The 14,210-nt window shown below is 40.1% G+C and overlaps 1 pseudogene; it reads left to right on the plus strand.

Moving 5' to 3' along the window:
• The first annotated feature begins 6,187 nt into the window (after window positions 1-6,187).
• On the plus strand, window positions 6,188-13,680 carry LOC150068996 (SAP domain-containing ribonucleoprotein pseudogene; annotated as a pseudogene).
• Window positions 13,681-14,210: the final 530 nt, after the last annotated feature.

The raw sequence follows: 14,210 nt of genomic DNA on the forward strand, positions 1-14,210 counted from the left end.
GGCAAATAATAGTTGCTCATTTAGAAAATAGGACATGTAAATAGAATTCTGTGAATGAACCACAGTAATTATTGATCTCAAGTGGTTTGGTTCCATTTTCAGAAAGGAAGAATAATTTGAAAAATTACCCCTCATAGCCAATTAAATGATCGGGAAAGAAACAATTTTTTTCCCACTGGCACTTAAGAATCTCTTTAAAACAATTTGGCATGCTCAGGTAGAAGCCCACTGTGTTTTATAAACTAAAGAATAACTCATGATTAGAATCATGTCTACCAGTCTTCTCTCTGATCCCTTCAAAGACCATGGCAAAATAGATTCTACTGTCAGCTGAGGAAGCTCTGGCATCTAGAGACACTTTGACCAGTAGAGTCAACTTAGTTGGTCATAAATCTCTGTGTTATCACATTTATTTCCCTGATATTAAGGATGTATCAGAAGAGTTATGGTGACAATTGCTAATGACTACTTAGGAAACATTTTTAACTCCTCCATAATGCCAGAAGAGAAGCAGGAGGCACTTCCTCCTTTTATGTCTGTGGTCAGAGGAGCAATTTCACTCCAAGGCACTTAAGTCCTGGTATGCCACCAGTCTTGATTCTTGTCTGCAATCAACATTACCAAAAGAGAAATATGGACAGATTTTTAGAAGATGCCCTGATTATGCAATAGATAAGGTCTGATTTCTTCCCTAAAATAATTAGGAAAATTACTGCATGAGAAGAAAAAGAAACATTAGTAACAGCAGAAAATACAGTGATGCAAATTCTCCTTACTTATGCCTGAAGAAGTAAGGCAGATGTTGTCATTCTAAGAAGCCAATATTTTTCAGATTTCAGTTCCAAAATGAAGACATCAAGGAATTAAAGCTACAAACTAACATCCTTAAACACAGATGCAGGAGGGAAGAAAACTACTTTAGAGATTAGCAAACTGGGTAGAAATGGTTTATGACTGTAATCCTGGCCTTTGGGAGACTGAACATAGAAGGATCACTATTTGAGGCCAGCCTGGAACAAAAGCTCAAGTGACCCCCTTCTTAAACCATAGTTGGAATTGGTGACAGATGCCTGTCATCCCAAGCTCTGTGAGAGGCTGAGATGGATGCTCCATGTCAGCTTGAGCAGAAAGTTCATCTTCATAGAGGGTGCACGATGGTGCACGCCTTTAATCTCAGCATTTACAGGAAACTAAAGTAGACAAACTGTGGCTCACACATCCACGTAGGTGAGAAGTAAGACTCTTACCTCAAAATAGTGAGTAAATCCAGGATAATAATGAAAATGTAGAATGAGAAAAGCCAAGTTCTACCAGATATCATGACATATAACCCTGGGGAGGGTTAGTTGAAGTTTTTCTCCAGTCAAGTATCAAAATGGAAAGCTCTGTCCTGGATTATCCCAGATGACTAGAGAACCCTTAAAGAGAAAAGACCAAATTACCTAATTGAACTCAAACACATCATAAAAATATAAAAATAAAAGAAAGGAAGACCTAACAAAACAAAACAGGACTAGAGTACCAGGCACCCATGGCTCAGAGACTGCAATCTAGGGATTAAAGTCTGAAGCCAGCCTGGGCAGGAACTCTTTTTTTTCTTTTCCTTTCTTTTGTTTTTTTTTTTTTTTTTTTTTTTTGTCTTGTTGGTTGTAGGGCTTGAACTCAGACCTGGGTGCTGTTCCTGAGCTCTTTTGCTCAAAGCTAGATCCACGAAGCCACTTTCAGTTTTCTCATAGTTAATTGGAGATAAGAGTCTCATGAGCGTTCTTGCCTAAGCTGGCTTTATTGGAGATTCTTATCTCCAATAAACTACCAAAACTAGTAGAGCCTTGTACAAAAGAAGTTCAGGGATAGTACCCAGGCCATGAAAACCCTAGACTGACCAAAAACAACAAACAAAAATAAGGTAGAAAAATGGTTCAGCAAATGGAATGTCAGGCTTGCAAGCCTGAGTTGAAACACATTAGTACCATCAAAAGGAGGAGGAGGAGGAGGAGGAGGAGGAGGAGGAGGAGGAGGAGGAGGAGGAGGAGGAGGAGGAGGAGGAGGAGGAGATCGTACAGAAACTTATCTCTTGGGGTGTGTGTGTGTGTTCATGTGTTTGTGCATGCCAGTTCTGGGGCTTGACCTCAGGGCCTACATGCTATCTCTGAGCTTCTTTTGCTCAAGGTTGGCACTCTACCACTTGAGCTACTGCTTCAATTCCAGCTTTTTTGTTGCTTAATTGGAGATGGGTTTCATGGACCTTCCTGCCCAGGCTGGCTTTGAACTGCAATCTTCAGATCTCAGCCTCCTGAATGGTTAGAATTACAGGGTGAGCCACAGGCATCCAGCTAGAAACTTACCATTAAAACACAAAATATGTGAAAAGGGATTTTACCAAGAAAGATCTAGGAATATCTAATATGCATAGGAAAACAAAACAAAAAAGCTCATTAGCCATTAGGAAAATGTAAACTAAAATCCCAAAGAGATACACCACAAAATACATACCCACCAAAATAGCTATATTTTTCCAAGTTTTGTGAGCACACAATCCAGAACTCTTAGGTATTGCTGGTGGAAATTGACAATTAAACATGCTTTGCAAAAGTTTGACAGTTTCTTTAAAATCTTAAAGCTCCCTGTGAGATCCAGAAATTCTACTACTAGGTATTTATCAAAAAGAAATGAAGGATGTGTACAAGGTGGTAGCATTGTGTATAATATACAAAAACTGAATCCAAACATTTATCAGAGTGGATAAAGAGAACATGGTGATTCTGTGTTCCTTTCCTTTTACTTACAGATACAGATTGGAGTCTTCCTAGCCTAAAAGCAAATTAGGAGAGTGAGCTACTTATTGGCTTTGATCTGGTATGGCAGACTCAGAATGTGGAAAATTCTTCAAACACAGAAAAGATTTCAGTTGCTCTATTTGGGTGTCCTGAAACAAAACATTTTCACTGACATTCTTTCTTCAGAACCCTGTGATCCAGTTTAAGCTTTCTAAGTTTACAAGAGGACTGGGCTGGGTTATGCTCCATGGTAGAGCACTTGCCTAGTATGTATGAGGTTCTAGGTTTAGTTCCAAGTACTGTACTCCACTCTCCTCCCCAAAAAACTTCTCCAAAAGACAAATATACCAAATGGGACTAAGGTGTCAATGTCAAGGACAGGTTACAGTATGTAGTGCTGTCTTCTTCCTTGAACATACAAAAGCAAGCTTTAGACACTGGTAATAGACACAAAAATTCCTAGACATAGCTCTGCCACTTACCCTTCCACCCCAGTCTTCCAGATTAACATGATACTTTCCTGCTATTCTAAGACAAACAGTCAGGCCCTTGATCTGTCCTGCTTACCACTGTGGTCTTCACTGTCTTGGTCTTCAAAGTCATCTTCACCTACCACTTCTGATTCCAAAATTCCAATAACTATTCATGATCTGTATCATCCAGACTTGAAAATTTAGTAGATCTATTCTCTCTAACATGATTTATATTGGCCCTGAATACATCTGAACTACCTCTCCCTGACTTCTCTTTTCGGTACTCTTCCTTTCAGGGCAGACCACCACTGAGATAATTTGAAGAGTCGTGGAGACAGAGGGAAGCCACAGCTGTTTGTAGCCCACACACATTTTGGCTGAACTGCAGATTCACTTCAGTGGTATGACCATTTGTGTGTGTGTGTGTGTGTGTGTGTGTGTGTGTGTGTGTGTGTGTGTGTGTGTGTATGAGGGTCCTAGGGCTTGAACTAAGGATCTGAGCTTTTGTGCTAAAGGCTAGCTGCTTACCACTTGATCCAGAGCTCCACTTACAGCTTTTTAGTGTTTAATTGGAGATAAGAGACTCACAAATTTTCCTGCCCAGGATGACTTTGAACCACAGTTCTCATATCTCAGCCTCCGGAGTAGCTAGGATTACATGCGTAAGCCATTGGTGCCTGGAACCATTTTGAACTCAGGGCCTGGGCACTGTCCTTGAGCTTCCTTTCCTCAAGACTATCATCTTACCACTTGAGCCACAGTGCCACTTCCTGCTTTTTCTGTTTATGTAGTATTGAGGAATCGTACCCAAGGATTCGTGCATGCTAGGCAAGCACCATTAAGCTACATTCCTAGCCTATAGAAATCTTATAGAAATAGTTTAGTTGGAACAATTTCCTTTAGATGGGATTATTTCATTTTAACTTGGTTTTAAATGTTATTCCAAACTAATTTTCAACTCTGGGTTTTTGTTTTGTTTTATTTTGGTTTTGGTGAGAGACTCCCTCACGCACACATAGACATACACAAGAGAGAGACAGGACTTCTTAATATATATTTTCATATATATATACACACACACACACACATAATATTGCAGTGATTTCTCATCTATCATGGGAGTTACATTCCAGAGACCCCCACAATTGGTAAAAATCCCCAAAGTAGCAGTGCTACGTATACTGCCAGTCCTGGCTTGAACTCAGGCCCTGAGCACTGTCCTTGGGCTTTCTTAAGACTAGCACTTTACCACTTGAGCCACAGCACCACTTCTAGCATTTTCTATGTGGTACCGAGGAACTGAACCCAGGGCTCCGTGCATGCTAGGCAAGCACTCTACTACTAGGCCAAATTTCTGGCCTATTTATATATTTTAAGGCTTTATAAATCCTACCTACTCTCCTATAAACCCTTCCCACATTCTTATTAACCTTTCCCACACTCTTCTAAATCCTTAATATCTCTTAAACACTTTCTTCACTCTTAAACCTACATAATTTTAACAATATATGAAATTATACGTGGGTACTCACCAGTGAAGTATACTACAACTCCAAGATGGAAGATGGTGAATTATGTAGCTGTGCCGTGCTGATGGAGATGAAGGTGATGAGCAGGAGACGAATGTCCTGCACAGCCAAGCAGAGCATCACAGCTCTTCTGAAGGCACCATGACATCAGACGCTTCATCATCCAGTAACTTCCATTTCTGCTAAAGGAGTAGGCCCAACACTTCAACCGTGGTGAACACAGTTATGGGGAGTTGCTGGCGCTGCTTTTTCCCCTGAATGAGAAGCTATTTATAAGCTGACATGTCACTCTCCATTATATTAACCGAGTGCTATGAACGAAGCATCTGGGGTCCCATTCTTTAGCCACGCGCAGAAATTCTGCCATTCTAACCATGGTTGCAAGATGATCGAGTGTTGGACCAACCTCCTCCTCCTCTCCAACCTGTAGTTCATCTGTTCCTTCTCGTATTCACTTGCTGACTTCATCAGTGTTAAAAATTTGTTCAGGGCCAAGAGCGTGGCCTAGTGGTAGAGCGCTTGCCTAGCATGCACGAGGCTCTGGGTTCGATTCCTCGGTAGCACATGCATAGAAAAGGTTGCAAGAGGTGCTGTGGCATAGTGCTTGCCTTGGGAAAGCCCAAGGACAGTACCCAGGCCCTGGGCTCAAGCGCCAGGATTGACAAAACAAAAGACAAAAAAAAAAAAAAAAAGACTTGTTCAGGCATATAGCCCCTTCCTCGATGATAGATTTGAACAGGTCATTCACACATTCCTCAGCTTCGGCTTTATCCACAGAGGCTGCTTCTCCATGCAGAGAAACGCTTCTGATTCCAAAGTATCTTTGAAATTTGTCAAACCAGCCCTTGTTGGCACTGAAGGGATTGATCTGCTGGGAGAAGCACTCGACAGTCCTGTTTCTGTGTGTTCAACCTCGTCCCCATGCTTTTTGCAAAACTAAATTTCTTGGTCTTCATTGGGACGGTGTTAGTATCTAGCAAGGGAGTCTTCTTCTGCCAGTCATTTATCCACAGGGCCAAGGCAGACTCCATCCTCACAATGGCCTTCTTGCCGAGAGTGCCCATTTTCTTTGCCGTCTTGTTAGCAGTCATTGTTGCCACAGGTTATTACTTGTCTTTTTTATGTAGTGAACAGTAGATTCGATGATCCCGTAACAGTGGCTGCGTAGCTTTCGTCTTCCTTTCACATGTCAGGAACTCCCATCTGCCCTTTGACCATGAGCATCTTCCTCTGGCACTCGGGTTCCCTGCCAGAAGCCTTAGAAGGTGCAGAATGTTTGGATGGCATTGTAGGACTTGAAATAAATTCCAACTTTTATGAAAAGTTCACAAACACACAACACCATAGAGCTACACTACGCGCAGCCACTAGACTCCATAGGAAGTGGACAAGGAGAGATGTCGAATGAATGGACGCCGTGCAGGAGAGCAAACAGACCGACGCTACGGTCGCTGAGCCAATCAGCGCCAAGGATACAGAACACGGTGCTGTGATTGGCCTCCTTCCGGTCCATCAGCCAATCGTGTGCCGTGTACAATCTGACATTGGCAAACTTGCGCAAATGGTAGTGGCCTACTGCATTTCCATTGTGTAGAGTACAGTATTCATTCGCTGATGAAACACACACTGCATTTTATTCCGGTTTAATATTATTTTAATGTGTTTGAATGAACATTTTTATATTTCTATATATTTTTAAAAATTTTAGGCAAAATCATTAAAATCATAAATATTGCAAATATATATACCGCAAAATCCCGTGATACAGCAGATATTCCATGATACAGAATTATATATAAATATTTTAAAAACCCATGATATGGTGAAGCCAAAAGACATAAACTGCAATATAGTAAGGGATGACTGTGTGTGAATATACATGACTGTGTATGTATGTATATACACACACATATATACATACATACATATACACATATATACAAACATACACACATATCTATATGTAGTAGGCAGTGTATAGTGTGTTGGGGGAAGACCTCGACAACGAGATCCTGTTGGTAGAAATACAGAGATTTCAGAGGGTGAAAGATTGGGAAGCTCTAAACTAACATATGTTAGGATAAGACATAGAAATGACTTTCAAAGTATTATTTCTTTCTCATCAAATATAATAAACCTAGAATCATGTAAATGTGGCATCCATTTGTTATTTAATAACAATGACTTGAATAATTGCAGAGATGAGTGAGGCTAAATGAGGAAAACAGTCTTTTTGTTGTTGGTGGTTTGGGGACTTGAACTCTGGGCCTAGGTGCTGTCCCTGAGCTCTTCAGCTCAAGGGTACAGCCCTACCCCTTGAGCCACATCGCCACTTCCGGTTTTCTGGTGGTTAATTAGAGATAAGAGTCTCCCGGACTTTTTAGTGCCTGGGCTGGCTTTGAACCGGGATCCTCAGATCTCAGCCTCCTGAGTAGCTAAGGTTACAGGCATGAGCCACCGCGCCTGACTGAAAAGTCTTAATAAACAGAGAATATGAAAAATACTCTCTGGAGGCCAAGCTAGGTATTACAAGCCTGAAATGACTACCGCTGAAGAGGTGGAGATGAGAGGATCACAGCCCAGGCTTTCCTGAGCAAAAGACAAGACCCTATCTGAAAAAGAAAAGCAAAAAGGATCAGGGATAGAGCACAAATGGGTAGAATGCCTGCCTAGCAAGTGCCAGACCGTGAGTTCAATCTCCTTGAGTATCATCAAGAAGAAATGATTCCCAGAGGAGCTCAGGGCTCCCTCACTCCCCTTAGGGCCTGGGGAATGCTAGGCAAGGGCTTTATTTCTGAGCAACACAACCAGCCCATCAAATATATACTCAGGTTGTTTGCTTGAAAATTTCAAAATAAATAACTTAAAATTCTTTAACAGGAATAACTTTTCCCTTACTTGAAAAATTGCAGAAAATTCAGCTTTAATTTTGTAGTTTTTCCATTTGTTTTACTGGAAGTTTTGGATTGGGTTCTTTTCTTATGCTAGAGTCTATGGATTAATTCAATCCAAAGCCAGAGAAGGCAGGAAATGAGATGCTGACACATGTTGGTACTTCTTACAGTTAGAATACCTATGGTAAGAGACAAGATGGTTTCCATACTATGGTTTCAATTAGCACTTAGCATGAGTAAACTTATCCCAGAGAATTCAGGATTCCCACTGGCCAAATAAGCATAGACTTAAACTTCAGGTAGGATTCAAGCAAGCATAGTGTTTTTAAAAAAAATACAAACCTTTCTGGTCAGTATTTCCCTTCCCAGTACAGGCACCTACGAAACACAGGGTAGATGCTGAGACCTGACCATACAGTTGGATGGACAGTTGAAGACTGAGAGTTTCAAAAGGTATGTGGAGAACTGCTGTGACTCCAGGAATATTCAGAGCCTGGATTTCCCAAGTGAAAATAAAATAAAATGTAATCATTACTATGCTACAAGTTTTCAAATACTTCCCAAAGTAGACCTAATAATATTAACATACTGCTATCACCACACTTCTAGAATTGTCTTCTCTCCTGTATATCCACTTCATTCCCATGATCTGTGTCCTTTTTTTTTTTTTTGCCAGTCCTGAGGCTTGAACTCAAGGCTAGAGCATTGTCTCTGAGCTTCTTTTTGCTTAATGCTAGCACTCTACCAATTGAGCCACAGAACCACTTCTGCTTTTTCTGTGTATGTGGTGCTGAGGAATTGAACCCAGGATTTCATGCATATGAGGCAAGCACTTCACCACTACGACACATTCCCGGTTCAATCTGTGTAACTTTGAAGTAAATTTTATATATTATAATATTTCATTTGAAGACCCACAGTGCCAGTATTAGCTCATTTGAAAATTAATCCCAGTATTTTCAGATATCTACTTCGTGTTTGCATTATTTTCCTGAGGCACATACCACGTGCATACATGTTCGTTCTGGGGCTTGAATGCAGGGCCTCAGTACTCTTTCTGAGCAAGCAGTCAAGGCTAGCACTCTACAACTTGAACCACAGCTCCACTTCTGGATTTTTGGGGGGGTTAATTGGAAATAAGAATTTTAAAGACATTCCAGCCCACTCGGGCTTTGAACTGCAATCCTCAGATCTCAGCCACCTGAATTCCATGAGCCACTTGTTCCTGGCTACTGACTTCCATTTACTTTTGTATTATCCCCCATACACACACAGGTGTGTGTGTGTGTGTGTGTGTGTGTGTGTGTGTGTGTGTGTGTGTGTGTGTGTGTGTTATCTCCAAGTTAGCAAATGGAGAACAGAATATTATGCTTCTACAGCTCAATAGAATTGTAGAAGCACTGCAATCACAATTTTGTTCCTTCTACAATGTTACTGATCTATACTTTTGAAAGGCCTAAACTTAGAAAAATAATTGATTCAAGTTTATGTTCTTGGTTTCCCAATAAATGACAAACTACTTGAATAGAGGGATCATGTTTTATATACATTTGCTTCTGAGTGTTTTGCCCACTTGTATGGTCAGACTTCAGAGCAAAGGGAATGAGATTTATAATAAAAGTATTTTTTTAGTAACTTTCACAAACCAGAACAAAACTCATTACACCATCTGTTCAGACTTTTGGTACAGATATAGGGATAATATAGATCCTAATTTGTTTGCATTAAATTGGAATGAAAATGGGGGAGCATAATTAGGTAATTGCAAATCTGAGAAGTTAGACTGTTAAACAATCTCTTGATATCATTTCTAACTTTTTGAAGAGCAAACTACTCTGGTACTTTTTGGTAAAACATATACAGTCACCAAAGAAAAGTAAGAAAACATCTTAAACAAGAGAAGGACTATGAATTTCAATATAAAACCTGGAAGTTTGTCTTGAATTAAATTAAGATAGTAAATTTGGGTATCTATCTATTTATAAAAGGTTTTTGTGTGTATGCCAGTCTTGGGGCTCAAACTCTGGGCTTGAGTACTGACCTTTAAAGACAAGAGTCTTAAAGACTATCCTACCTAGATTGGTTTCCAAATTTGATCCTCTGATCTCAGCCTCCTGAGTAGCTAAATTTATAGACATCAGTTCCCACTGTCCAGCTGAAGTTTCCTTTTGGACTCACTATCTGTTTTTCTCTCCCATTTATATTCCAGTTCCTTTTTAGAATGGACCAATGAAGTCATGGGTTTGGACAAAAAAATATTTGAGAGTAATATGGGCTTGGTCATGTAAGCTCAATGGGAAAAAGAAAACAAAGGACGCTGAATTTTATGGTGCTGTATTATTTTGTAATAAAATTTTAAATATTCGTAATGTCTAAGTGTAGAGGAATGCTAATATTAATTAAATGTGTTTCCTGGAAACTGCTAAGAAATAGTTCTGCAGCTTTTTTGTTGTTCTGAGGATTGAAGCTAGAGCCTCATGAAAACTATGCATGTACAAACTTTGGGGCTTAAGGGATAGCTTATTGGCAGAGCTTGTGCCTAGCACACTTACAGAAAATTTATAAATATTAGGGGTAATAATGTTCAAGAAATGATGTACTCATTACCTCATGAATGTAACTGTAGCCCCTCTATACATCACCCTGATAATAAATTTTTTTTTAAATTTTAAATTTTGCCAAAGGTGTGAAAACCTTATATGTATTCTCATATCTAATTTTAAATTCATAATTTTATTCCTTTATTTCATTGATTGTTTATTTGCTCTGAGGCCAGAGTCTTACTATGTAGCCTAGGCCGGATTCAAATTCAAGATGCTGCTACTTTAGCCTCATGAATACTGACATTGAGATTATATAAACGTGCTACCATACTAGGCCTTAAGTTCACTTTTTCTTTTTTTTTTTGCCAGTATTGGGGCTCGAGCTCAGTGTTTGAGCACTATCCTTGGGCTTTCTTAAGGCTAGAGCTCTACCACTTGAGGCACAGCATCATTTCTGGCTTTTTTCTATGTATGTGGTACTGAACCCCAGTCTTCATGCCTGCAAGGCAGGCACTCTCACTAGGCCAGACTCCTGGCTACTTTTGCTTGCTTGCTTGCTTGCTTTTTTTCTTTCTTTCTTTTTTCTTTTCTTTTGTTTGTTTGTTTGTTTCTTTCTTTTCTTTTCTTTTTTTTTTTTTTCTTTTGCCAGTCCTGGGACTTGAACTATGGGTGTTGACTCTGCTCCTGAGCTTCTTTTGCTCAAGGCCAGCTTCTACCACATGAGACACAGTGCCACTTCCAGTTTTTTTTTCTGAGTAGTTTATTGGAGATATAGTCTCACAGACTTTCCTGCTTCAAGCCCCAATCCCCAAATCTTAGCCTCCTGAGCAGCTAGGATTATGGGCCTGAGCCACTGGTGCTTGCTTTTCTTTTTTCTTTTCTTTGTCACATTCCTTTTTTTGTCTTTTGCTTTTTATTTCTCTTTTCTTTCATTCTTTTGTATGTTCTGAGGACTAAAACCCAAAGCCGTTGGCCAGATGCTATCAAGTCAGTCTGGCATTTTGAAGGCTGAGATCTGAGGATCATGGTTTGAAGCCAGTCTGAGCAGAAAATTCCATGAAACACTTATTTTTAACTAACCAGCAAATTGCAGAAAGTGAAGATTTGGCTCAAGTGGTAGACTGCCCAGTATACATACATATCTACATACATGCACATATTTTCCAAGTCTTCAATCACACTAAACACATGCTCTATCACACCCTAGTTCTGACACTAATTTTCATACTTAGGGTCTCCCAAACTTGTTTCTGCTTCAGGACCCACAAAACTTGGATCTGCCTCTGGAACCAGTTTCCTGACTACTGGGTAGTTTTGCTAACAGATGAATTACACAAGGTCAAACTGTCCATTTCCCACTATAAAATGTAATTCTTCCCATGACTGCTCCCCTCAGCTGCCCAGGGAGCTGCTTAGAAGAGTGGGCTAACTTGTCACAGGGACAGGAGTGGTTTGGGTGGTGAGAGTGGAGAGAGCTGGGGTGGAGCCTCAGCTTGCCTTGCTCCTTTGATAACGAATGCCCCACAGAAAGACAGCAGGGACATTTGTCCCCTCCTTGGCTTCCTCCAAGCTAGAAGTGCTCTCTAAAGGCCAGCTCATTTAGGTATCACAGGATATTTATAATGAATTTGAGTAGCTTGGAATTTAAAAATCAAGAGATTCCATGTGATAAACTGGAAGATATGACCACAGTGGGACTGTAACCTTGCCTGGCTTGGCCTGGCACTAGCTGGGTAAAGCTGAGGAGCAGCTGTCTTTTGAGGCCTACAGGTTCCAAGCCTGCTTGCCAAGCTCTCCCCACCCCCATACTTCACATGGGGGTGGAGTGTATGTGCTTCCCCACATTAGGTTCTTGCATCTTAAATCTAGTGCTGACTTATCTTGTATTGATAACAAAATTATTAGAGATAATCTTGTATTCATAACAAATTATTAAAAATAATTATGTCTAAGAATTAAATTTGGCTGAGCACCCGTGGCTCATGCCTGTAGCTCTAGCTACTCAAGAGGATGAGATCTGAGGATTGAGGTTTGGAGCCAGCCTGTATAAGACAAATCCCTGAGACTCTTGATTTCTAATTAACTAGCAACAAGTCAGAAGTAGCAGTGTGGCTCAAGTGGTAAAGTGTCAGCCATGAACACAAAAAGCAGAAAGAGAGAGAGAGAGAGAAAAAAGTTCAAGCACAAAAAATAAAATGAGTGACAATATTTTGTGAACCATTTACAAAGATACTAGCAAGACTTCCCCAAATGGTGTGAAAACAATATAAATGTACAAAAGAAGCCGATACATTGGCAATGTTCATCTCAAATGAAACAACTTTCCCAGCCAGAAGCTTTAAAAAGCAGCCATGCATAACTACAAACTACAGAGCTACAGTTCTGGACATTTCGTGTACCTTGAGCAAAAAAAAGCTCAAGGAAGCCAGGTGACTCACACCTGTAATTCTACCTACTCAGGAGGCTGAGATCTGAAAATGGAGATTCAAAGCCAGTCTGGGCAGGAGAGTATATGAGACTTTTTGTTTGTTGGTTGGTTTGTTTTTTTTTCTTAATATATTTTTATTATAATTTATAGAAGGGTTACATTCTATTCACCAGATAGAAGGTGCATTACTTTGAGAGTGGAGGGGTAACAAGATGGCGGCGGAGACTGGAGCTCCAAAAGCTAAAGCTTGCTGAACTAAAACAAGAATGTCTTGCTCGTGGTTTGGAGACTAAAGGAATAAAACAAGATCTCATCAACAGGCTCCAGGCTTATCTTGAGGAACTTGCTGAAAGAAGAGGCAAATGAAGAAGATGTATTGGGAGATGAAACAGAGGAAGAAGAGCCAAAGCCCATAGAGCTGCCTGTCAAAGAAGACCCCCCCCCCCGAAAAAACTCTTGATGTGGCAGCGGAGAAGAAGGCAGTAAAAATTACAACTGAAATATCTCAGACAGAGAAAAATGCAGAAAAGAGCTGAATGATTCAATGTACCTGTGAGTTTGGAGAGTAAGAAAGCTGCTCGTGCAGCTAGGTTTGGAATTTCTTCTGTCCCAACAAAAGGTCTGTCGTCTGACAACAAGACTATGATTAACCTGGATAAGCTAAAGGAAAGAGCACAAAGATTTGGTTTGAATGCCTCTTCTTCAGTCTCTAGAAAGTCTGAAGATGATGAGAAACTAAAAAAGAGGAAAGAACGATTTGGAATTGTCACAAGTTCAGCTGGAACTGGAACACAGAGGATTCAGAGGCAAAGAAGAGGAAAAGAGCAGAGTGCTTTGGGATTGCATGATGAAAAGTTCTTCATGCTTTCTGTTCTCCAGTGGTTTCCATCCATTTCTATGGTTCTTCTTGGTTACATATATATATAATCTCAATGCACAGTCACATGTCTACTACGTCCTGCTCCCAGTGAGGGAGTATGTACCCCAGCTACATCTGTAAACTCCAGCAGCATTTGGACGTACTGCTATTCCAACTTTAAGGTTGTTGTGTTTTTGTTTTTAGTTACTTTGCTTGTTAATAAAAAAAGAAGGTGAATTACTTCACAAACATTGCTACCCCTTCTTGTGTTTTTGTACCCATTTTCCTTCCCCCACCCCTCCCCTCATCTTGTTTTCCCCATTCCCTATCCTATTTCAAATAAACATATATACAATATGTCAGATAACAAGGTAAGATACTGTAACAATATGAGATAATCAAGAGGCAACAAAAGAGATGAGAAATAACATAGTACATTAAGAACAACAATCACGCATTATATGGCTCTTGTTTCTATATCCTGGAGGTCCTTTCATTTAGCCTCATCCTATTTGGCCTTATGTATCTATGTTTTGCCCTCTTGTAAACCTCTGCTAGAAGAGTCCAAGGTTTCTACTGATTATGACAAATGAGGGAAACCATTGAGCCTATGTTCCTTTGAGTCTGCCTTCCTTCACTTAATATGATTTTTTCCAAGTCTTTCCATTTCTTTAGAAATGGGGTGATGTTTTCCTTTCTGATGGCAA

Source organism: Megascapheus bottae, chromosome 1 (genome assembly GCF_031878675.1).
Source record: "Megascapheus bottae isolate mThoBot1 chromosome 1, mThoBot2.hap1, whole genome shotgun sequence".
NCBI classification, from domain to species: Eukaryota; Metazoa; Chordata; class Mammalia; order Rodentia; family Geomyidae; genus Megascapheus; species Megascapheus bottae.